The sequence below is a fragment of the Thalassophryne amazonica genome, chromosome 3 (assembly GCF_902500255.1).
Source record: "Thalassophryne amazonica chromosome 3, fThaAma1.1, whole genome shotgun sequence".
NCBI lineage: Eukaryota > Metazoa > Chordata > Actinopteri > Batrachoidiformes > Batrachoididae > Thalassophryne > Thalassophryne amazonica.
The window spans coordinates 84,858,941-84,886,140 of NC_047105.1; the positions used below are offsets into that span (position 1 = coordinate 84,858,941).

The window sequence follows — 27,200 nt, forward strand, 5'->3', positions numbered from 1 at the left end:
ATTCCTACACTACAACAGCTAATCTAATTAACTCCTAACGTCTTTTGGGCACCCTCGTTTTAATAGCAACACCGTCCAAATGTACAGTTTTGCAGTGAGCCAAGTTCATAATGAAAGACGCAGGGAAAAAAACTAACAAAAATAAATAAGTTATGCTGGCAAACTAATTTAGCATGTCCACCCTTTTTAGTGAGATTAAAAAAAGAAGAAAAGTAAGTAAAGGATGGAGCCCAGAGAGTGAAGTGGTCACATGAAAACACATAGAATGCTGTTATAGTTGGGTTGAACAGTCACGTTTTGGTGACCAATGAAGCGAGTGAAACCTTTTCCCTCAGCACCTGTCTTTTCCACGTACACCAGAACACACGTTTCCTGGGGAACACCCCTTCCAGGTAGAAAAATATTGACATGTCACGCCTGCATGGCGCTGAGTTGTTTAATTAGCAGCTATATATGTCTTCACAATGCAACTTCTTCTCGACCTGTTCTTGTATGGAGGGAACTTCCCCTGTGGCACTTACATATGAACCAAATCTCCCATCGGATTAAACTACACAAACTATCTCCAACCGGAAAAAAAAAAAAAAATCAACAGAATCATCCAAACCCACTTCTACATACAGAAGTATCTATTCAGAAATCAACATGGAGACTTTTAAAATTTCAAAAGTCATACTCAGTAACCAAGCACATCTATTTGACAAGTTACTATGCATATGAGTGGTACTGCCTAAAGATGCTCCATCCTCAAAATTCAATCTCAGCAGGGAAATTTACGAGATATAAGGAATTATATATGCACACACCGTATAATCCCAATCGTTTTAGGTAGAACACAAAACTATTATGAATGACTGAACTAGTATTTACTATTAGCTACAGACTGAAATGATGCTAAAAGGTCAACTGAAGACATAATTAGTGAAAAGGGACATTAAACCTATTTTATGTTGGATCAAATGGGGGCTGAATAGGTCAAAGGGACAACTATTCCAACTTATAGATGAACGACACCAATCGCTGTGAAGAAAAAGTTCAGATCCTCAACACAAATATGCTCTGTCTCACCATTTTACAAAAAGATCACAAGAAACTTTCAACTTGAGTGACAGCAATATGGAGAAAAGGTGTACAAGCTTCAGCTTTTGGACAAGATCTCTCAACTTCAAGGCAGTTTTTGTTTTCCCTTTACTTTTGATTCACAGCCACTGCCGGGCTATGCCCAAAAAATGTGCACCTAGTGAGACTGATGTAACATCTCTGAGATCAGATATGTTTTTTTATGTTACGTTATGTTACTTTTCCCTAACTTGTAGATATGATTTGAAAGGTGGATTTATAAACTACTAGATGCTGTCTACTAAATCACATGATAAGGATGACTGACAGCAAACAGAAGGCATTCGAGTCCCCATGTACACAACCTTAATAGATTAACCCAGAGTCATAGATAAATAGCATATAAATTGAATAGCTTACATAATAGAAATATCCAAGGCTCTGGATTATAGTTTAATATGGTATAATGTATAACTAGCTTGGTGATCTATGGCTTATATTAAAGCAGCACAGTATGTTTAGCTTGAATGTCCTCTGTCTGAAAGTGAACCTTGGAAATTAGTCAAATAGATTATTTACACTAAACAAATACACAACCATCTCTATTCAAACCACAGTGACTCATTCTTACCAAAGGTTAAAAAAAGTAGTTTTTCTCTCTTACACACACACACACACACACACACACACACACACACACACACACACACACACACACACACACACACACACACACAAAAAAGTTGTGATTATATGGAAAATGCAAAAAGAATGCAGCAATCCTACATTTACTTTTACTTCTATTTCATTGCAGCCAGTATGAATCCAAAATATTTCATATTTTAAGCAGTCAACTTCATTTCATTTGTTAATATACATTCATTCCTGCACTTAAGGCCTGCAACACATTCTACAAAAACTAACGGCAGCAATTTATTCCAAATATAAATGATTAAATCATCATTTTTACAGACAGATTTCTTTAGACAAGTCAGGGGATGGGATGGATACATGAACATTTCCAAGTCACGTAATGTGTCTTGGACTTCATTTACATCAATTATTATGAAATACAATAGTATGGCACTGTACGGTAAGTCTGTGTCAAGCAGGCAGTTCTCCAAAAGAATGACCATGCTGAAAGGAGGTAAGTGAGGGAAGCCACCAAGACACCTGCTGGAAGGAGAGAAGTGATAGAATTTACCAAGACACCCAAACAGCTCTGAAGAAAGACATTTTATATATTTTCATGTTGGGGTAGAATAGAGAAGGATTGCAAAAGTGGATAACAGATAAAATCTGGGCTTCGGTTTCCCATGTGCCTTCTAGCAAACTGCAGCTGCTTCGCATGTTCGTCATCAGAAAATTCTGCTCTTTACCACTTCATCAGAAGCTGAATAACTGCTGATACAACGGACAAACGTTAGAGTTAGTTTTCTAAACTCACTACAGAAGCCCATTACTCTTTCAGAGTTGTCTTGGTGGCTTGTCCCACTAGTTTTCTTCTAGAACATTTTGAGAACTGTCTACATGACACAGATTTAACATTCAGGACCATACTGGTTTCCAAATGACTGAAGTCCAAGATATGTTCCTATATCCATCCCCCTGACCTGTCTCAAAGAAAACTGGCTGCAAAAATGATTATATAATCCTTATTGTTCGAATAAATTGTCCTGGCCAAACTTTTTTGGAATGTCTGGTATTGTTAAATGCAGGAATGGATGTACATTTACAAATGAAATTAAGTTGACTGCTTAAAATGAAATTTTGGATTCATACTGTTCACAATGAACACACACAGTATTACATGTAGCCACTAGAGGCTGCAAAGCACACATCATCAAACAAAGGGCCCTGGTATCAAGGTGCACGCCACAGCCAGGTGCTAATACATGCTAAAAATCCACTTTCATTCAGAAACGAAAGGAGTGTGACATCTATATACATCTGAGGCAGCTTTCCGAGATCTCTGCCCACCCAGCGTATTGTACGCTGAGAGGAACAATTCACAGAATTGTTTAAAGGTGAAATGGCATATACAACACAAAGTATCCATGGCTTCCATCTGTATCCAAGCAAATTCTAAGTATGGTGTGCAGCTATAAACTACAACTTGGGGCCCGTCACTTTGGCCTCATTTTACTATTCCAGTTAGATTTGGCATTTAGCCCTTTAAAATCTATGATCGAATATGTACTAAGTATCAATACATAGGCTTGAGTAAAATGTTGTTAACAGTGCTTAAGATACATGTATAGCAATAACTATTTACAAGAAAAATAACTTCTGAAAGCAGAATTACAAAGAATTTTAAAAAGAGAACAGTAACGCAAGCTTGGATTTGGATTGACAGTTAGCAGTGTAAAAGGAGCTTTAGTGGCTAATTCTCACCTCAAAACAAAACACACCCAAAAATTTTAAATCAGTCATACTAATTACAGACAATATTTTGTACTCTGTATATAAACCTAAGACAATGGCATTTCCTTCATAAGCTGTGAGGCCAGTTAGACAACTAGCCTGTCGAACGGCTGCATGCTTGAGAGATGTGGAGCAGCAAGGTTATTTTAGGTACTGGAAGCTTTTGAGAAAGTAGTAGACCATAACTTTGGTGAAAGGCGAGTGTTTGAATTGTGTGCACAGTCATATGCTATGCTGCCATTGAGAGTATTTTTGCAACATCAAAACATCAAAGAATGCGCAGGCACTGGTTTTGCACCGTTAAGCAAAATGTCATTCTGCTGTATCTAAACTGTTCCGTGTAAAAATTACTGTTTCACATACGTGATGCAAATACAAAATAAACCCAGTAAAACCAAGAGGTAGGTTGACTGAATGGCTAAATGAATAGCTGAGTATGCTTATGTTGATGTGTGCACAGGATGTACACGCAAAGTGTCCAGGCATTTCTTTTTTAAGCAGAGGTTTGTTGTTTTAAATACAGACACACACACCACACAAAAAAAAACACTGTCAGAAATATAGGCAGAGGTTGTATGTATAGTTTGATTTGATTTATAGACTTTCCCTTGTTTTTCTCTAGCTACTGACATCTGTTCGCTCTCCCACAACCCTGGCCTTGATGGCATGACAAACTTGTTTAGGAACACAAAGCCAGGCATCCACAGTCACACATGCACACACACCTTTTCCCCACTCATCAAACCGTTTTCCACCCTCCAAGTTCCATCCAGCACATCCTAAGCCACCAGCCTCGCTATTACCCCAACGGGGACTTTACCAACCCAACACTGAGGTTTGAGGTAGTCCCTAAGAGACCTCACTGCCGAATACTCTCCAGCACCAGTGGGGTGAGCTGCATGCTGTGCTCTGGCTGGAAGGAAAGTGAGCGGTACTGCTTGGAGTGCTCCTCATTGAGGCTGCGCAAATCAGCCAACTCTGGATCATCTTAGCGTAAAGCAGCCGACCGCCAGGGTGGTTCAGCTGGATGTAAGCCTGTAGGGTCTCTGACAGTCGGTCTTGGAGGGCTTCTATCCGTGCGTGGTCCTGCAACACCAGGCCGATCTACAAAGGAGGAGAATGGAAGCTTTAATTTCAAGCAGAGCTGATGAATAAATTTAGACAATGCCCTTGGCCTTCTCCAGCTGACAACTGAGGATCCTACATGCTGGATCATCTCAGAGAAACTCGCCACATGTTCTAAATGTCAGTGCTGACGCTTAGATGCCATACAAGTGATCCTCCTCATCTGAATCTCCATACGTAAAACCACTTATTACACAAAATCATTTCAATGGTCTCAAGGATCCATTAAAAAGACCTGGTACCAAAGACATCCAGTCATCACTTTAGTCACTGGTTATAGTCCTACTTTCACAACCATATTGTGAAACAAGAATGCACCAGGACTCAGAACTATGTTCTCCTGCAAAGACATAGGGCTGCGCATCTCGTTTGAACCTTGCGTGAATCTCGAGATTTGACCACTTATGGGGACAGCCGCTCCTGTTGCGCAATATATACACAGAATAACTTCACACGGAAAAATGGTGTACTGTTTTGTTTTCAGCTGCAATCACCTTAGCGGTCATGAAAAGTGCAGAGAAAGGAAGACAAGGCCAATGGGGGAGGTCGCGTCAATAATGTTAGCCTACACAACTAACCGGAGTAGCCGCACTCTCTCGCCTGCACAACCGCCTGACACGTTTGAGCTCCGGTTCATAACAAACTGCAACACATGTCCACTTTCCACCCGCACTGTCACTTTTTCTTTGCATTTTCACTTTGCGTGTAATTTGCCCCAAAACTCAGAAAAGTGACATGTTCGTCCTGGAATTTGAAAATTCATAATATGTAATCATATTTTACCCTTTAGCGCCTGCCCTCAAACAAGACTGTGCTGCCCAATTGGCATCACCAAACACCTCTAGCCAGGGATTTCATGGCAACATATACAACCCCTGGCAAAAATTATGGAATCCACCGGCCTCGGAGGATGTTCATTCAGTTGTTTAATTTTGTATAAAAAAAAAGCAGATCACAGACATGACACAAAACTAAAGTCATTTCAAATGGCAACTTTCTGGCTTTAAGAAACACTATAAGAAATCAGGAAAAAAAATTGTGGCAGTCAGTAACGTTACTTTTTTAGACCAAGCAGAGGGAAAAAATATGATCACTCAATTCTGAGGAAAAATTATGGAATCATGAAAAACAAAAGAACACTCCAACACATCACTAGTATTTTGTTGCACCACCTCTGGCTTTTAACAGCTTGCAGTCTCTGAGGCATGGACTTAATGAGTGACAAACAGTACTCTTCATCAATCTGGCTCCACTTTCTCTGATTGCTGTTGCCAATCAGCTTTGCAGGTTGGAGCCTTGTCATGGACCATTTTCTCAACTTCCTAAGATTTTCAATTGGATTAAGATCCGGACTATTGAAGGCCATGACATTGACCCTCTGTGTCTTTTTGCAAGGAATGTTTTCACAGTTTTTGCTCTATGCCAAGATGCATTATCATCTTGAAAAATGATTTCATCAACCCCAAACATCCATTCAACTGATGGGATAAGAAAAGTGTCCAAAATATCAACGTAAACTTGTGCATTTATTGATGATGTAATGACAGCCATCTCCCCAGTGCCTTTACCTGACATGCAGCCCCATATCATCAATGACTGTGGAAATTTACATGTTCTCTTCAGGCAGTCATCTTTATAAATCTCATTGGAACAGCACCAAACAAAAGTTCCAGCACCATCACCTTGCCCAATGTAAATTCGAGTTTCATCACTGAATATGACTTTCATCCAGTCATCCACAGTCCACGATTGCTTTTCCTTAGCCCACTGTAACCTTGTTTTTTCTGTTTAGGTGTTAATGATGGCTTTCGTTTAGCTTTTCTGTATGTAAATCCCATTCCTTCAGGCGGTTTCTTACAGTTCGGTCACAGACGTTGACTCCAGTTTCCTCCCATTCGTTCCTCATTTGTTTTGTTGTGCATTTTCGATTTTTGAGACATTTGCTTTAAGTTTTCTGTCTTGACGCTTGATGTCTTCCTGGTCTACCAGTTGTTTGGCCTTTAACAACCTTCCCATGTTGTTGTATTTGGTCCAGAGTTTAGACACAGCTGACTGTGAACAACCAACATCTTTTGCAACTGCGTGATGATTTACCCTCTTTTAAGAGTTTGATAATCCTCTCCTTTGTTTCAACTGACATCTCTCGTGTGGAGCCATGATTCATGTCAGTCCACTTGGTGCAACAGCTCTCCAAGGTGTGATCACTCCTTTGATGCAGACTAACGAGCAGATCTGATTTGATGCAGTGTTAGTTTTGGGGATGAAAATTTACAGGGTGATTCTAATTTATTCCTCAGAATTGAGTGAGTCCATTTTTTTTTCCCTCTGCTTGGTCTAAAAAAGTAACCCTTACTGACTGCCCAATTTTTTCTTGATTTCTTATAGTGTTTCTTAAAGCCAGAAAGTTGCCATTTGAAATGACTTTAGTTTTGTGTCATGTCTGTGATCTGCTTTTTTTCTACAAATTAAACTGAATGAACATCCTCCAAGGCCGGTGATTCCATAATTATTGCCAGGGGTTTGTAATCTCCCATGTGTTGCCCGCTCTCAAAGGAATTCATAGTGTTAACAAGCTGCCTCATGTACAGCACATGTTGGTGCATGCACCTGTGTACACATGCTACCCTGCATGGCATCATAAAATACATGCTATATCTTATGTAAATGCATATCACACGTTTGAATAAAGCCATTTATTGAACAGCACAACATTGTAATAATGACTGGCAGCAATTCATCACCATTTTAACCACTTCATTTGTACATCCAGAAAGTATTTACAGAGCTTCACTTTTTCGACATTTTGTTACATTACACAGCCTTATTCCAAAATGGACGAAATTAGTTTTTTCCTCAAAATTAGGGGAGGTTAGTCTAGTGTAGTGGTTAAGCATTGGGCTTGAGACCATAGATCCTCTGTTCAAATCCCAGCCTGACTGGAAAATCACTAAGGGCCCTTGGCAATGTCCTTATACCCTAGTTGCTCCCGTGTGTAGTGTGCACCTTGCATGGCAGCAGCCTCAGATTGTGGTGATGTGAGGCATTGATGTGTAAAGCGCTTGAGCGTCTGATGCAGATGGGAAAGCGCTATATACAAATGCAGTCCATTTAAAATTCTACACACAGTACCCCATAATGGCAAGTGAAAAACTTTTTTTTTTTTTTAAAGATTTTTATAAATTTCTTAAAACAATAAAAAAATCCCTAAGAAATCACATGTACATACGTATTTACAGCCTTTGCCATGAAGCTCAAAATTACACTCATGCATCCTGTTTCCACTGATCATCCTTGGAGGTTTCTACAGCTTAACTGAAGTCCAATTGGGGTAAATTCAGTTGATTGGACATGATTTGGAAAGACACACACCTGTCTACATATAAGGTCTCACAGTTGACAGCACATGTCAGACACAAACCAAGCATGAAGTCAAGGAATTGTCTGTAGACCTCCGATACGGATTGTCTCGAGGCACAAAACTGGGGAAGGGTACAGAAACATTTCTGCTGCTTTGAAGGTCCCAATGACAGTGGCCTCCATCATCCATAAACGGTTATAAGTCCGGATCCACCGGACGCTTCCTAGAGCTGGCCGCCTTCCAATGGATGATCGGGGAAGAAGGGTCTTAGTCAGCTAAGTAACCAAGAACCAGATGGTCACAATGCCAGAGCTCCAGCATTCCTCTGTGGAGAAAGGAGAACCTTCTAGAAGGACAACCATCTCTGCAGCAATCCACCAATCAGGTCTGTATGTAGTGCCCAGACGAAAACCACTCCTTACTAAAAGGCACTTGGCAGCCCACCTGGAGTTTGCCAAAGGCAACTGAAGGACTCTCCAGACCATGAGAAACAAAATTCTCTTGTCTGATGAGACCAAAGATGAACTCATTGGTGTGAATGCCAGGTGTCATGTTTAGAGGAAACCAGGCATCATTCCTACAGTGAAGCATGGTGGTGGCAGAATCATGCTGTGGGGTTTTTCAGCAGCAGGACCTGGGAGACTAGTCAGATTGAGGGGAAGAGAATGCAACAATGTACAGAAACCTCCTGGATGAAACCTGCCCGGAGTGCTCACCTATACTTATGTACAGGCGATTTTAGTTTTTATTTTTAATAAATTTGGAAAACACAACAACAAAAACTTTTTTTCATGTGACATTTTGGGGTGATGTGAAGAATTTGTGAGGAAAATGAATTTACTCCCATTTTAGAATAAGGTTGTAACATAAAATATCAAAATGTGAAGCGCCGTGAATACTTTCCCGATGCACGTATAATAGCCGCATCGTATGTACTGTCTGTCGACTTAAAAAAGGAGGGAAAGTATGTATTTGTAACCAACATGTATCTCATGTTGTCTTTCTGCACAGTGGGACCTACCTGAGAAAGTAAGCAGATGGCCATTAGCACACATGTTTCTTCCTCATGAAGATTAAGCTTTTTCAAGCCAACTTGAATTTCACCAGAGGTTCCAAAAGTTCCAGAGTATGGCCCGCTACAGAACACAGAAAATATATTTGTTGCAAATAAAAATGTTTTTATATTATATCACAGACAAAACCTTTTCCAAGAGGTGCACCATCCCTCAGGGTTTTTAAAATTATTTATTCTCACTGTTGGCTTAATCTCCAACCATGCTTTCTGCTTTTGATATTTTCTGCTTCTCTCTGTGTTTTCACTAAGAAGGAAGCATTTTAAATTGGCAGCATTTATTCAATGAAGACAGTGATTTTAACATGATTCACAAAATGACAAGCCATACTAATACAACTTATAACTAATACAGCATTTACTCAGTAGGGATTGTTCTGTCTGCTGAACCCCACCCGTAGTTTTATGTGGTGAGCGAACTCAAAAGACTGACAGGAGACAGACTTAAAAAACCAGATGCTGAATTAAAAAGATGCCTGCACTGATGAACAGAGAGTCAAATATGACAGCGCTGGGGTCTTGAAGCAAGCGTCTCATGCACTATTGCAAACAAGCCTTGATATTAAGGCTAGGCTGTTCTTAAGCCTGCACTCGGCCCGCCTCCAGGTGAGTGAGTCTTGCCCTGCTGTGTGGATCAGTGGAGCTTTGTGAGTGGCCTGCAAAGGTGGTGTGTGTTGATGTGGTAAGTGGGTGACGTGATCGTGTTATGTTCCAGCAGTATGTGTCATATCAAGACTTTATGAATGCATTTGTGGAAAAAAAAACAACCTCCCCCCCAAAAAAAACAGTATTTGCAAAACAGGAACTGTTCCAAGGAATTATCAGTCCCTGAAAGATTCCATATGGTAAGTCAGGAAGCATCAGGATGCTAAAGACTTGGACATTTGTTCTCCTGAAAAAGTATCAATCACCAAAAAACATTTGCTCAGCAATATCAACAATATATAATCTCTTCTCAGTGTCCCACAACCTCAAAAAATGAGGTCCCACAGATGTGAATATTACTGCTGTGATAAGTGAATGTCTCAAAGTGTTTGACACTTTCATCACATACAGCATTTGATGGCTGAGTTCAAGAAGTCATTGAAAGCCTAGATCTTAGTCTTGATTGAGAACCACCTCAAATCAAATTCATACAATCAAATGAACTATTCCCCAGCTCTCAAGTGTGGCAATCACTGCATGTTGGGAAAGTGTAATGACACGGACCCACAACAGGGGCGTAAATGAACGGACAATAGATGAGCCAAAAATACAACACTTTACTGTTGTGAAACGTGCACAACGAGAATACAGACAACATAGAATTTGGATCACAATCAAAATATACAAGGTGACGTGTGGGTAGGCTCGAGGATAGGAGACGTCCGTCCCGAGTAGAACCAGATCCCACACGATTTCCACTACCACCGAACCCGAAGGATACTGGAGCCGCCAAGTCCTGAGTCCCCAGGTGGTCACCGTCTCTGACTGTCGGATCTGGTACTGCTGGCAGGAAGCAGAAGAACAGATGTAATGAGTGTGTGAAAACACACCCAGTAAACAGTCAGCATGTTCGTTCTTTTAGTAGTCGGGTGGGAAAAACACCTCCACCTTAACATCAGATCACAGTGCAGAATCAATCTCCTATTTTACGTGGTTCGGATGAGGAGTGAAAAAACCGTTCATTGCTCGTCAATCCACGAACCCCCAGCCTCCCGCTGGAAATAGCGAGTTGAATCTCCTGCAACAGATCACAAAAACCAGAACAGCTAGCACGTGCGTAGGCACAATCAAGGCTGAGAATTTACCTTAGAGGTAGACGATATCTCGGCGACGAGGTGGAGATGTCGTCCGCTTTTGTGTGGTGGGTGATGACCTGGTGATTGGTGACAGCTGTCGTAGTTGATGAGTGACAGCTGTCACTCCCGGCTGTTCCTGTGGGAGGCAGCGCCCTCTCGTGCCTGAAGCCTGCACTTCATGCAGGGCGCCCTTTGGTAGTGGGCCAGCAGTACCTCCTCTTCAGCGGCCCACACAACAGGACCCCCCCCCAACGGGCGCCTCCTGGCGCCCAACCAGGCTTGTCTGGATGGCAATGGTAGAAATCGGCCAGGAGGGCCGGATCCAGGATGAAGCTCCTCTTCACCCAGGAGCGTTCTTCAGGTCCATAACCCTCGCAGTCCACCAAGTACGGAAACCCCGGCCCTTCCGGCGGACGTCCAGGAGCCGACGCACAGTCCAAGCCCTCCCCCGTCGATGATCCGGGCAGGAGGCGGCGCCGGTCCGGGAGCACAACGGGGTGAGGTGTGATATGGTTTCACTCTGGAGACATGAAAAACCGGGTGGATCCACAGTGAAGCTGGGAGCTGGAGCTTCACTGCAGCAGGACGATGACTTTGAGGATCTTAAATGGTCCAATGTATCTGTCTTTGAGTTTCGGGGAGTCCACTTGTAGAGGAACGTCTTTCGTGGAAAGCCATACCTCCTGCCCGGGCTGGTACGCAGGGGCCGGGGAACGCCAGCGATCTGCATGGGCTTTGGCCCTCATCCGGGCTTTCAACAAGGCAGAACGGCGGTGCGCCACACCCGCGGCACCTCCGCAGGTGGGCCTGGACCGAGGGCACACCGACCTCTCCCTCCACCACAGGAAACAATGGGGGCTGGTACTCAGCCAGACTTGAGAGGAGAACTGGGGACCTCGATCCGAGACGATGTCCACGGTATCCCATGCAGACGCACGACGTGGTGGACCAGGAGGTCTGCTGTCTCCTGGGGCGTAGGGAGCTTCGGGAGGGCCACGAAGTGGGCCGCCTTGGAGAATCGGTCCATTTTCGTGAGGATGGTAGTCATGTCCCGGGACGGCGGGAGGCCCGTGACATGAAGTGAAGTCCAGGCCGATGTGGGACGAGGGGCAATGGGGCACAGGTAACGGCTGGAGGAGTCCCTGTGCCCGTTGATGGTCAGCTTTACCCCTGGCGCAGGTGCAGGCCTGGACATAGTCCCGGACGTCGGCTTCCATGGACGCCCACCAGAAGCGCTGCCGGACCACTGCCACGGTCCATCGCACCCCTGGATGACAGGAGAGTTTGGAACCGTGACAGAAGTCCAGGACAGCAGCTCTGGCCTCTGGTGGGACGTACAGGCGGTTCTTCGGTCCGTTACCTGGGTCCGGGTTCCGTGCCAGGGCCCCCCGAACGGTCTTCTCCACGTCCCAGGTGAGGGTGGCCACGATAGTGGACTCAGGTAGGATGGATTCCGGCGGATCTGACAGCTCAGTTTTGACTTCAACTTCGTGAACCCGGGACAGGGCATCCGATCTTTGGTTCTTGGTCCTGGGGCGGTAGGTGATCTGGAAGTCAAAACGCCCGAAGAACAATGACCAGCGGGGTTGCCTGGGGTTCAGCCGCTTGGCGGTCCTGATATACTCCAGGTTCCGGTGGTCTGTGAAAACCGTAAATGGTACCGCGGCTCCCTCTAACAGATGTCTCCACTCCGCAAGAGCCTCTTTCACTGCGAGGAGTTCCTGATTGCCCACGTCATAGTTCCGCTCAGCTGGGTCAACCTGCGTGAAAAATAGGCACAAGGATGGAGAATCTGATCGGACTCCCGCTCTGGGACAGCACGGCTCCTATCCCTGAGTCCGAGGCATCCACTTCTACCACCACAACTGGCGGCTAGGGGCTGCACCAGAACTGGTGCAGTCGAAAACCGGCGTTTCAACTCCCTAAACGTGGCCTCGCACCGATCCAACCAGGTAAATGGTACTTTGGAGGAGGTCAGAGCTGTCAGGGGGCTAACTACCTGACTGTAGCCCTTGATGAACCTCCTGTAAAATTCGCAAAGCCGAGGAACTGTTGCAGCTTCCTACGGCTTGTCGGTTGGGGCCAGTCTCTCACCGCGCAACCTTGGCCGGATCAGGGGCGACGGAGTTGGATGAGATTATGAACCCCAGGAAGGACAAAGAAGTGCGGTGGAACTCGCACTTCTCGCCCTATACAAACAGCCGGTTCTCCAACAACCGCTGCAGGACCTGACGTACATGCTGGACATGGGTCTCAGGATCCGGGGAAAAGATGAGAATATCGTCTAGGTATACGAAGACGAATCGGTGCAGGAAGTCCCGCAAGACGTCATTTACAAAGCCTGAAACGTCGCGGGGGCGTTGGTGAGGCCGAACGGCATGACCAGGTACTCAAAGTGACCTAATGGGGTGATAATGCCATCTTCCACTCGTCTCCCTTCCGGATCTGAACCAGTGGTACGCATTGCTAAGATCGAGTTTTGTGAATATTTGGGCTCCATGCAGGGGCTGTGAACACCGAATCTAACAGGGGTAGAGGGTACCGGTTGCGAACGGTGATCTCGTTCAGTCCCCTGTAGTCAATGCCTGGACGGAGGCCGCCGTCTTTCTTGCCCACAAAAAAGAAACCTGCACCCATCGGGGAGGTGGAGTTCCGGATCAGCCCGGCAGCTAACGAGTCCTGGATGTAGGTCTCCATTGATTCACGTTCCCGGACGTGAGAGGTTGTACAGCCGGCTGGACGGGTACTCACCGCCCGGGATCAATCAAATGGCGCAATCGTACGGACAGTGTGGGGGAAGAGTGAGTGCCAGATCTTTGCTGAAGATGTCAGCGAGATCGTGGTACTCTCAGGCACCGCCGTAAGATTGGGGGGGACTTTAACCTCCTTCATTAGCGGTCAAACCGGGCGGAACCGAGGATCCTAGACATTCCCGGTGGCAGATTTCGCTCCACTGAGCCACAACCCCAGACGGCCAATCAATCCGGGGATTGTGTTATCAATCCATGGGAAGCCCAAATCACGCGGGAGGCAGAAGGAGTCACAAAAACTCAATCTCCTCCCGATGATTCCCAGACACCACCAGAGTTACAGGTAGTGTCTTGTGTGTGATTAAAGGAGAAGGGTGCCATCTAGTGCCCCGCACCTTCAATGGCGAAAGAAAGCGCCACCAGAGGGAGCCCTACCTCCCTTGCCCATCTGCTGTCCAGCAGATTCCCTTCTGACCCCCGTGTCCACCAGTGCAGGGGCTGAAGGGTTAGATCCCCACTCAGGATCATAACTGGGAGTCGTGCAGGAAAGACGGGTTTGTCCCACCGTGAATTTCTTGACCCACCCTTAGCCCAGTTTCTAGAGCGGGTGTTGGTGTTTAACCGTTTGGGGCAGTCTCTCTGCTGATGCTCGTTTGAGCCGCAGATAAAGCACTCTCCGCGGGCCAGCCTCCTTTGTCTGTTAGTGGCTCTGACTTTAGCCCTGCTCGTGTCCATAGCATCATCAGCAGGGAGAGCTGTCGCCACACGGAGCGCTGAGGCAGTGGAGCGTGGGGAGCGCGGTACCTTTTTGGACCCGGAAGGGAGAGGGACGGCGCGTACCCGACCACGTCCTTCGTCTCGCTCCCAACGGCGATCCTCTAGCCGATTGTCTAATTGTATGACCAGATCAATAAAGCCCATCCAAATCCCGCGGCTCATCCTTAGCCACCAGATGCTCCTTCAGGACTGACGACAGTCCGTTTACGAAGGCGGCGCGGAGTGCAGCAGTATTCCAGCCGGACCTCGCAGCCGCGATGCGGACGTCGACCCGCATACTCAGCTGCACTCCGACGCCCCTGTCTCATTGACAGCAGCGCTGTTGAAGCAGTCTCGCCTCTGTTTGGGTGATCAAATGCCGTTCTGAACTCCCTCACAAACCCAGTATAAGCGGTAAGGAGCCGTGAATTCTGCTCCCAAAGCGCCGTAGCCCAGGCGCGTGCCTCGCCTCGAAGCAAATTAATTACATAAGCCACCCTACTGGCGTCTGACGCGTACATCACGGGACGCTGTGCAAAATGAGCGAACACTGCATTAAAAAGTCTGCGCACGTCTCCACACAACCCCCGTACGGCTCTGGGGGACTTATGTATGCTTCAGGGGATGGTGGGGGGGGGGTCGTTGAATGACCAGTGGAATGTCTATATTCGGCACCGGGTCAGCAGGAGGAGGAGCTGCAGCAGCGCCCTGAGCGCGCGCTTCCACCTGCGCGGTGAGAGCCTCCATCCTGCGATTGAGGATGACGTTCTGCTCGGTCATTAAATCCGACCGAGCAGTAAAGTAGATGAGCCAAAAATACAACACTTTAATGTTGTGAAACGTGCACAACGAGAATACAGACAAACATAGAATTTGGATCACAATCAAAATATACAAGGTGACATGTGGGTAGGCTAGAGGATAGGAGACGTCCGTCCCGAGTAGAACCGGATCCCACACGATTTCCACTACCACCGAACCCGAAGGATACTGGAGCCGCCAAGTCCTGAGTCCCCAGGTGGTCACCGTCTCCGACTGTCGGATCTGGTACTGCTGGCAGGAAGCAGAAGAACAGATGTAATGAGTGTGTGAAAACACACCCAGTAAAGTCAGCAAGTTCGTTCTTTTAGTAGTCGGGTGGGAAAAAACACCTCCACCTTAACACCAGATCACAGTGCAGAATCAATCTCCTATTTTACGTGGTTCGGAGTGAGGAGTGAAAAACCGTTCACTACTCGTCAATCCACGAACCCCCAGCCTCCCGCTGGAAATAGCGAGTTGAATCTCCTGCAACAGATCACAAAAACCAGAACAGCTAGCACGTGCGTAGGCACAATCAAGGCTGAGAATTTACCTTAGAGGTAGACGATATCTCGGCGACGAGGTGGAGATGTCGTCCGGCTTTTGTGTGTGTGGGTGATGACCTGGTGATGGTGACAGCTGTCGTAGTTGATGAGTGACAGCTGTCACTCCCGGCTGTTCCTGTGAGGCGGCAGCGCCCTCTCGTGCCTGAAGCCCGCACTTCAGGCAGTGCGCCCTTTGGTAGTGGGCCAGCAGTACCTCCTCTTCAGCGGCCCACACAACACTGCATCCATTAATTACACAAAGATCACAGCAGTGTGTGCAAAGTCAAGGTCAGTGAACCTCTCCTCAACTGGTTGGACTCCACAACCTTACTAAACATTCAGTCCATGCAAGCAGTGAACAGAGCAGACATCAAAACCTACCCGTGACGAATAACAAAATTCACTTAACCTGGAGACTCTACCTCTATTCCACACAACACTTACAGTACCTGTGCATAGACCGACTGTCTTACCTGCAATTTAATGGTAATCCCAGAATTATCCAGGTGACCCATGTAGCAGTGCAATCAACATAATTATACACAATGGAGGAAAAAAGGCTATAAAACAGCACTGTTGATATAGAAGGATGTTCACGTTTAATAGATATTCACAGAACTTTGATATGGTGTATAGATGGCTTAATGAGCATGAAGTCAGTCTGCCCCAGCTGCTGATTGACGAGTAGTGGGACTAAATCCGGTTTAGAATGACCCTTACAAGTACCTTGCCTGACAAAGAGAGCAGTGCAATGCCTCTGTAGTTGATGCAATCCAGGCAATCAACCTTTCCTTTCCACAGAGGAACAAGTCCTTACTCCTCATCTATTGGCATGTTACTAATCTATCCAACAGAAGATCAGATTGCGAGCAATAACAGAAGAATGACATCTCCAGCGGCCTGAAGGAATGCCACAGATTCCCGAAGCTTTCTCTCCATTTCACCACAGTTACAATCTCACTGAGATTCAAAAGTATGCAGCTGCTTGGCAAATCAGTCACCAGAACCTTGGCACTGGATATGCCCAACATCCTGGCAGGAGGACCAGCCTTATACAATCCCTGGCAAAAATTATGGAATCGCCGGCCTCGGAGGATGTTCATTCAGTTGTTTAATTTTGTAGAAAAAAAGCAGATCACAGACATGACACAAAACTAAAGTCATTTCAAATGGCAACTTCCTGGCTTTAAGAAACACTATAAGAAATCAAGAAAAAAAAAATTGTGGCAATCAGTAACGGTTACTTTTTTAGACCAAGCAGAGGGAAAAAATATGGACTCACTCAATTCTGAGGAATAAATTATGGAATCACCCTGTAAATTTTCATCCCCAGAACTAACACCTGCATCAAATCAGATCTGCTCGTTAGTCTTCATCTAAAAAGGAGTGATCACACCTTGGAGAGCTGTTGCACCAAGTGGACTGACATGAATCATGGCTCCAACATGAGAGATGTCAATTGAAACAAAGGAGAGGATTATCAAACTCTTAAAAGAGGGTAAATCATCACGCAATGTTGAAAAAGATGTTGGTTGTTCACAGTCAGCTGTGTCTAAACTCTGGACCAAATACAAACAACATGGGAAAGTTGTTAAAGGCAACATACTGGTAGACCAAGGAAGACATCAAAGTGTCAAGACAGAAAACTTAAAGCAATATGTCTCAAAAATTGAAAATGCACAACAAACAAATGAGGAACGAATGGGAGGAACTGGAGTTTACGTCTTTGACCGAACTGTAAGAAACCGCCTGAAGGAAATGGGATTTACATACAGAGAAGCTAACGAAAGCCATCATTAACACCTAAACAGAAAAAACAAGGTTACAATGGGCTAAGGAAAAGCAATCGTGGACTGTGGATGACTGGATGAAAGTCATATTCAGTGATGAATCTCGAATTTACATTGGGCAAGGTGATGATGCTGGAACTTTTGTTTGGTGCCGTTCCAGTGAGATTTATAAAGATGACTGCCTGAAGAGAACATGTAAATTTCCACAGTCATTGATGATATGGGGCTGCATGTCAGGTAAGGGGCACTGGGGAGATGGCTGTCATTACATCATCAATAATGCACAAGTTTACGTTGATGTTTGGACACTTTTCTTATCCCATCAATTGAAAGGATGTTTGGGGATGATGAAATCATTTTTTCAAGGTGATAATGCATCTTGCCATAGAGCAAAACTGTGAAAACATTCCTTGCAAAAAGACACATAGGGTCAATGTCATGGCCTGCAAATAGTCCGGATCTTAATCCAATTGAAAATCTTTGATGGAAGTTGAAGAAAATGGTCCATGACAAGGCTCCAACCTGTAAAGCTGATCTGGCAACAGCAATCAGAGAAAGTTGGAGCCAGACTGATGAAGAGTACTGTTTGTCACTCATTAAGTCCATGCCTCAGAGACTGCAAGCTGTTATAAAAGCCAGAGGTGGTGCAACAAAATACTAGTGATGTGTTGGAGCGTTCTTTTGTTTTTCATGATTCCATAATTTTTTCCTCAGAATTGAGTGATTCCATATTTTTTTCCCTCTGCTTGGTCTAAAAAAGTAACCGTTACTGACTGCCACAATTTTTTTTCCTGATTTCTTATAGTGTTTCTTAAAGCCAGAAAGTTGCCATTTGAAATGACTTTAGTTTTGTGTCATGTCTGTGATCTGCTTTTTTTTCTACAAAATTAAACAACTGAATGAACATCCTCTGAGGCCGGTGATTCCATAATTTTTGCCAGGGGTTGTACAACTATTCAAAGTAGCTGGGCCAACAGGAAAGTACAGGGGAATCATCTGATAGGACAGCGCCATTCCTTGCCATGAATGCAGTGGGATGAGGTGTAGGTTTGGGGGGGGGGGGGGGGGGGCAGTGCTCCAACTAATCAGTATGCAGGTCGAGGGTCATTAGAACAGAGATGGTGGAGAGGTGATGGCCTCAAGGTAAAAAAAAAAAAAAGGGGGGGGGGGGCTTTAGACCAGAGCATCTTCAGCTCAAAGGGCCCTTGGGCAAAAAAAAATTGCAGAATGGACTTTCAACTTTTAAAATAAGTTATATTTTTCTTCTTGTTGGTGGTGGGACAGTTCTCCAGCTCAGACTGAGAAATGCACCCGGAGCAGACAAACACAGAGGGAGTTCTTTAAAACCCCCCCTTTTTTTTTTTTTTTTACGGAATTAAAGAATTTCCAGACAGCTTAGTCCAAAACAAGGACGTCTCATATGGACAACAGTTTTCGTCAGACTGTGATGATGAATCTGGCTGAAGGGGCACAATAGGTCAGATTAAAAGACTTTATATTTACTCGGTGTGCTGCTTTGTTAAGTTCTAGCTTATGCTACTGCATAGATTAGCTCCTTAAACTGGTTATGCGCATGCACAACATTTTCTCAATTTTTTGTGGAAGCCTTATAGTGCCACATATAGGCCTGGCATATGTACTACAGTGTTTTCAAGCTTGAAATGGTGCTGTGGTTACAGATCAGTTTTTGAAAACGACAAAGAAAACACTGTATCGGGAAAGTTTTGCGTGGGGACAAGGATTCAGCCATGCACTACAACTCCTCTGCCTGCTATTCAGAGTGCCCTCAGGATGGAAACACCTACTGCTATGACCAGTCATGACTCCTATGCAGTGCTGGCACAGTTCCACTAATTATAGAAGATATGTTTTCATTATCAGATTAGCTTTTCAGATAACTTTGAAAACCGTCATCGACCAATTATCTTCCGATACATTTTGGTCTGATATTTTTAGACCACTAACATATTTTTGCAGGTTTAACAGTTACAAACATTTTATGAAGTCTAAAATCAGTGAGTAGCTACTGTTAAATATTTTGTAGTAGATGTGTAGTTCTATCCTCTGCAAACAAAGGAGAACTGGTCACAGATAACACAAAAACTCATTTCTTTTGATGCCATACTGATATGCTGGCAATATCACCCAAGTCATCCAGAGGCATACAGTTTTAACTCATGGTTAAAATTTTAACCAAACTAATTTTGGAGAAGTTATTTAAATTAACATCAGGTCTGAAGTTTTATAAAGTGAAAATATCAGATATATGTTTTAGTTTTAAAGTAATGCACTAATTTTGAAGGTTTTAGTGTGGACATGCTGTATCTAGGTGCATTATGGGTAATCTCAGTACATTCACGACAGGAGAAATGCATTTGAGACGCTCTGATAAGGCTCCACATGGACAACAGCATTAAACTCTTTGTATATTGTGCCTAAAACTCTCGTGATATATCTCTGGGTTTTACAGACGTTATTGTGTTTGTTTTATGTAAAAATGCCAGAAGAAGCCCAGGTTGCTTCTCCATTATTTTCAATTGGAATCACTGCAATCGATTCCTGTTTGGTCTTTAACGTCTTGCTTATGTCAAACACCGTCTGTCATCTTTGTTCCAGAGTAATATAAATGCGAGGTCTGTTAGAAAAGTATCGACCTTTTTATTTTCTGCAAAAACCTGATGGATTTGAATCACGTGTGCTTGCATGAGCCAACCGTGAACCTTCGACTTCGGCACAAATTTCACCGCACTCTTTTCATGGGCAAATCTTCTGTCACAGTGGAATGTGCCGAAAAAGTGCTGATGTCCACCTCTTCCGCAATTTCTCGGATAGTCACACAACGGCCCCGCATCACCACAGCGTTCACTTTGGAAATGATATGGTCGTTTCAGCATGTGATGGCCGACGTGCTGAGAGCGAGCGTGGCTCACTCTTCCCCATTGTGAGGACGTCTTTAAACCGGTTGTACCACTCCTTAATCTGTGTGATGCCCATAGGATCGTCAGTCTGTGAATCTTCCGAATAGTTTTCACCTGGCTGTCGCCCAGTTTCTGGCAAAATTTGATGCAGTAGCGCTGCTCCAGTCGTTCCACCCTTTTCCTTGCAATGAAAATCCGCCGAGAGCACTACACACGACCTCACAAAGGATGCTTGCCAGCAAATGACGCATCGGACAGGCATGAAAACTTCACGTTCAAGGTGGCTCATGCAAGCACACGTGATTCAAATCCATCAGGTTTTTGCAAAAAAAAAAATTGGATACTTTTCTAACAGACCTCGTGTGTGTGTGTGTATATATATATATATATATATATATATATATATATACATATATAAAATCAAAAGTTGGTTTTAGTGTGGACATGCATATTTTACAAAAGCACATTTATATGTAAACAACACACACACACCACCACAGAATGAATGAGTGAACCAATCAGTGTTAGCGGAGGCACATTTTACCCATAATCCCTTTGGCATCTGTCTGTGTTTGTTACAAAACTCCAGAATTACTGCATTATTTAAAATTAAAAGATATATGTTATATTTTAACTTTGTACAAATGACAGAATTGACATTAATGGAGTTATTCTATCCGTATTAATTTTATTTATAAATCAACCATAAGTCAGCACTGATTTATTTTCCAAGACCGATCCACCTCACGGCAACACTGCTACTGAGTAGAGAGTTGAGCTTCGCTGCTCCTCTCAGCTGCTTCACTGCTGCAAGCTATGTAGTAAACAGGAGCTTGTAGCAGTGGGCAGGACGCACAAATACAGAAATACTAACATTATTTGGGTCTGTGGTCGCCTTTGACGCTATCAGAAGCGAATCAGCTTGTTAGTTGCAAGTGTACAATACTGAAAGTTATCAGTTATCTGTAGCTTTCGATAATTTTTTGGGTGATTTATCAGTTTAGCTTCATAAAAGATAACTTTTCAGTGAGCTGATTATCTGTCATCGAAGCTAACTTTTTGGTTAGCTGTGCCCACCACTGCTCCTATACAATACTTGGCAAGATTCAGGATATCCCCCATTCCCTGCAGATCACTTGTTTGGACAGTGTTGCATGCCCTCCACCCAAATTACATGTAAATGGGAACAAAGCACTGATCTTGAAGTCTAGTGAGATTAAGTTTGGGACGCAGAGAAGATGGCAGACTTAAACTGAAACCCAAAGTTCTCTACGAGATGACAGCTACAGTCAGCATTAAGAGACTAGGCACACACATAAATTCTGGAGTTCTGCACAAGCCTCCAGTATCTTTCCATGAGAACACAATTAATCTCCTTCGCTAATCCACTGTCCAATACCATGACCAGTCATATCATTCTGGATGCTGAAACCAAGATATCAGAATCATAATCACTTTATGTCATTATATGTATAATGAAATTCCTTGACTCCTCCTTATAAAAAATAAAAATACAAAATATAATATTAGGGCTGGGTATCGAGAACCGGTTCTTTTCGAGTATCATTATGAAATAATTTGATCGGAATTAATAACTTCAAAACGAACTGCCGCTTTAAATAAAATGACACCTCTTGTATGTTGTAATACAGACAAGAATCTACAATTGACTAAAACGTTTTTTTTTTTTCCTCCCAAAATGAGACGTCCTGCATTCTTTATAAATTACATCCTGACATGCAGTGCAGCACAGCTGTAAGAGCTCAGCTCAGATGTATGGAAAGACATTAATGCCAATAATGTCTGAAAGGAATGCTTTTGACAAAAACTACAGATTTTGTTTATTTCTATTTATGTCCAGGGATCAAGGATCCACCATGTAGAGTTTATTATGTCCAAAGTTTAAGGATCCAGTGACCAATTTCATATGTATTTACTTTAAATGTTCAATTTCAATTCTATTTCAATTTAATTGGCTTATAAAGCGCCAAATCACAACAAAAGCCATGTCAAACACCTCACATAGAACAGTTCAACATAAAAAATTAAAATAAATAAATTAAAATTAAAAATTCAAATACATAATTAAAAAAACAAAGTAAAAGAATAAAAGATAGAAAACCTGTAAAGCCTACTTTTAGTACACAAAAAATTCACAAGAGGTATCGATAAGGGAATTGATAAGGAATCAGATCGATAAGCAGAATCGATAATGGTATTGATAGATAAAATCTTATTGATACCCATCCCTATATAATATGCAGATTAAAAAAAAGTAAAAAGACATGCACAATGCTAGATGTGAATACCTAATAAAAATATTATTAATGAACTGCCATATTATTAATTAAAGCTTTTGTATTTCAAAACTATCTTACTGAAGCGAGGTAAATGCTTACTTTTGAAATTAAACCAATTAATTATTGCAAGGACATATCTGTACAAGTCATGTTCAGACCAACTATTTACTGGTAGTTTAAGAAGAGCACAACAGAGCTGCTTCTCCTGAGCCAGACAGTGGCTGTTTTGTGGTAAGCTGGTCATGAATGACATTCTTTGGTTGATCCCAGAAAGTGGAGTCTTGTCTGAAAGGTAAATGAAATCCATACCCACAAGGCTTACTGTGGATATGTTACAATGCATTTTGAGGGAAGAAACAGAAAGTGCATTAGCATCCCTGTTTCTGTGTGTGTACAGCCATACCACGACCTGTAGCCTAATTATACGATTGCACTTTTGCACAGAGACTGCACAAGAAGCAGTCAAGTGAAAGCTGATCACTCATTTTATGTGCATTTAGTCTTCAAGCATTATTAATCGTAGTATTCACTCTGTACTAGGGCTGCACGATAGGACCTAAAATTCATATCACGGTATAAATTGAATCCCTTCACGGTAATAATCATGATATAAACCTAAGTGCAAAAATTATGTGTTTCTGAATGGGTCCCTGAACAAAGGTAAATTGGTCAAAATAAATAAATAAAAATAACAAAAAATAAAAACACATATAATGTAATTTTGAAAACATTTATTGTGCAGATCTCAGAACTACTGGTACAATTTGCCAGAAGGTACATCTAAGATGCAAGCCTAGATTTGATGTTTTGGTGAAAGACTTAAATACATTTATGGTCAGTGGCTGAAGTTTCATCTCTTGAACACTAGATGGCACTTCCGCTCTGAATACATGAAGCGCTTTCAGGACGGTCACTTCCTCAGTGACAAAACTCAGCACGAAACCACCAAAACATGTTAGAAAAAATACTTAATTTACTCATATCTGAAGTCAGTCTGGGTAAATTGACATTACCTGGCTGATTTTGTCTTTCTGCGCCGGTGAAAAAAAAAATCATTGCATTATTAAATGTGGCGCTTTCTCAAATGTTTGATTCAGGTCGCAACGGAGCTTCCACCTTCCCCCAGTGTATTGGCTGAAATAAAGAAACAACAGCTTTATATAAATATCAGCGACAGAACAGTTTCTCACAAACTTACATGAACAGCAGTCAGAGTCACCTCAGCTCAGAAATAGAGTTCCTTTATTACAGAGAGTGGCGACATGACAAGTCGAAAAAAATTGCTCACTGACTCGTTCCATCATGGGTTCAAAATAGCATTCGCTGTTAATGTGTCTGCATGTAAATCTAGCTATTTTATTTATTTATTCGCTGAAAATAACGGAATGTTGTGCATTTGGATGCACAAATAGATCCAGCAAGGGCTTCAAGATGTACACATTCCCTTCAGATCCGAACAGAAGAAAAATTTCGGAAAATGAAGTCAGCCGTGCGGGATGGAAGCCGACTTCATCGTCAAAGCTTTGAGAGGTAAATTTTGTTCAGTCCCATGTACAGTAACACTCACCGAAACCGTCATTGTACAAACAAGATATTTGCAGTCACTGGACAAAAAAGTCCCAAAGTTTTTCTATTGCTTTCCATGTAACAAACACCGTATAACTGATTTTGTACAATGGATTTTTCATTCACATCCGATAAAATGTCCTGTCCGATCGCAATGTAGTTTCATTATACCCCTCACATGTGGGACCGGACAAATTTACATGATTAAAAGTCCAACCATTTATTTTTTTCACACCGTGCTCAGACTCAGACCCGCAGCCTGACGTGCACCTGTTAAAGCAAACATAAAAGGCTGTGATTTGACACTTTTCTAATTTTAATCCTTCGTCTCCCATCATATTACATAGCGCGCACGCTGATAAATGGATTAGAAAAGTCCACACATTTAAAGCACAAAGTCGGTAAAAGAGGAAATGTACAGCTTACGTTCTCGCACGTGGTATTGCTGTCACGAATATTGACATCATGCTTCTTACATTAGTGGTGTCTGATAAGTCACTTATTAAGTGATTGATCAGAGTTCTGTTTTTTTCTCTCTGTTTAAGGTGCAGCTCCATCCAGAGATGGGAGTTGTATTTGTGCTGAAGACCCCTGTCCTGTGCACCAACAGCATTTCCTGTATATTTGTTTTGTGAATTGTTTCTGTGAATTGTTCTGTAATTTATGTCTGTAGCATGGCCCAAGCAGAGGGTCACCCCTTTCAGTCTGGTCTGCTTGAGGTTTCTTCCTCAGAGGGAGTTTTTCCTTACCAATGTTGCTCTGGGGGTTGATAAGGTTAGACCTTACTTGTGTGAAGTGCCTTGAGGCAACTCTCCTATGATTTGGCACTATATAAATGAAATAAATTGAACCCCCCCCCACAAACTGGTACACACACACACACACACACACACACACACACACACACACACACACACACACACACACACACACACACACACACACACACACACACACACACACACACACACACACACACACACACACACACATCTGCTTCACAGAGTTTTCCTGGATCGAAAAACTGTGCAGCCATTATTGCGATTAGTCGGTGGAGTCCAAATCTGTACAGACGGCCAAAATTATACCGTGTACCGGATAAACCGTGCACGCCTACTCTGTACATGACACACACCTGTATGTGTGTGACATTTCTGTAGGTGAAAACTGATGCTTATCCAATTAGTCAATTAACTAAATCAACACCTGTTTTAAATCATTGTAAAATAAAATATTTCACACAAGCTGTCTCCCCGACCAGTGACATCAAGCGGACTCTGAGCTAAAGACGAGGCACGGAAACGCTCCACTCACCAGCTGTCACTCAAAGCTACCATGCTCCCAATTATACAGACCATTACTTTAAAACATCTTAAACTAAGACATAAAAATAAATTCACCCCCGTACAGTTCTCATGAATGCAGAAATTGTAAGATACCAAAACTGTTTTTGTACCAGGCTGTAACATGTTTATTTCTGCTCCGAAGTTGGACACACAGAGGCCTATCAGAAAGTGCTCTGTTTTGAAACCAGCCTTGCCACTTGTACACGTGCTACTGAATTCTTGTCCATTGTTAAACTCACCCCCAGGGAAAGGCTTTGTTAAAAAGCGAGTTCCGGACTTCCGGTATGGTGTTTATACAGTGGACACGCATTCAGCTCACTCTACGGCACTATTAAATTTTTTCCCTTGCAAACCTCCTACTTTTTATTTGGAATCCCAGTTTTATTTTTATTTTTCATATTTTCTGTTTTCTGATCACCTGCAAAAATGTCCAAGTCTAAAAGTAAGTCAGAATGAGAAACTTTGCTGCTGCACCTGTAACTATGGTGGAGATTAGCCTTCTGCTGGAAGACCACAGAGCTGTGCTGTCTGCAGACTTTAAGCCATCTTTTCAAAGTTTGTCGTCCAAGCTGGACAGTCTCCAATATGCAGTGCGTGACTCCAATTTACTCATTAGTTCTCTTTAATCTACGCACACTGATTTTGAGCGCTTGGATCAGCTCAAGGTCGAAGACTCTGCACTCCGAAAAGATGTGGTTACAAATTCAAGATGGCAGACTGGAGGAACGCAGCAGAGGCCGGAATGTTCGGATGTGGGTTTACCTGAAGCTATTGAGATTCCGCACCCTTCTGCTTTTTTCTCCCAACTCCACCTCATGTTTCTGGATTGGGGGTGCTTACTTCACTGCTGGCATGGATAGGGCACACCAGAGATTAGACTCCTTACTGGCTCCTGGAGGAAAACCCTGACCAGTTATCTTCTGCCCTTTCATAGCTTACCAAATGAAAGATATCGTGATTCAGAAGGCATTGTAAGAAGGGTGTGAACTGACCTACAATGGACATGAGATTTGGCTCTATGAAGATTACTGCTTCGAAGTCGTGAAACAATGCACGCAGTTCAAGGTGCCATGTTGAACCTTTACCAGCAGGGACTCAGGCCTATGCTCCTTTACCCAGCCAAACTGTCTATTACCTTGCTGACGGGGGAGAGAAAGTAGCCTGCAATCTGAACTGGATACCGACAAATTTGCGTAGTACCTGCTGCAAAGACAAGAAGTGATTTTTATCAAAGAAAGTCATTCCTTTTTTAATATATACATCCTTTCAATATACTGCACTAAAAACACCATAGTAATCTTCCTGAATGGTTAATTTCATTGGGATACTGAAAAGCATCTGATAGAATGGAATGGGAGTATCTTTTCACAGTCCTGAAGAAATTTGGTTTTGGTGATAGATTTATTTCTTGGCTTTATCTCTTGTATACTTTCCCCCTAGCTTATGTCTGTACTAATTATGCAAAATCTCAGTATTTTACTCTGTCACGTGGTACAAATCAAGGTTGTCCCACTCTTCCCTTTACTTGAGCAATAGAGCCACCATCAATAAGTCTCAGAACCTCTTCCTTGTTCCAGGGCATGACTTGTGGGAGTACAGAACACACGAT

The 27,200-nt window shown here is 43.2% G+C and overlaps 2 long non-coding RNA genes across 3 annotated transcripts; one reads left to right on the plus strand and one right to left on the minus strand.

The window, feature by feature from the left end:
• Nucleotides 1-1,547: 1,547 nt before the first annotated feature.
• Nucleotides 1,548-25,241, minus strand: LOC117507199. 2 transcript variants are annotated; one of them, XR_004559642.1, is made up of 3 exons: nucleotides 25,189-25,241; nucleotides 8,108-8,111; nucleotides 1,548-1,639 (listed from the first exon to the last, which is right to left on the minus strand). It is a non-coding gene; the product is annotated as an uncharacterized LOC117507199 (long non-coding RNA). The 2 variants fall into 2 exon arrangements; XR_004559641.1 differs by having other exon boundaries at nucleotides 1,553-1,639; nucleotides 25,179-25,237.
• LOC117507202 lies at nucleotides 3,810-18,790 on the plus strand. Its single transcript, XR_004559645.1, has 3 exons — nucleotides 3,810-4,160; nucleotides 7,633-7,635; nucleotides 18,779-18,790. It is a non-coding gene; the product is annotated as an uncharacterized LOC117507202 (long non-coding RNA).
• Nucleotides 25,242-27,200: the final 1,959 nt, after the last annotated feature.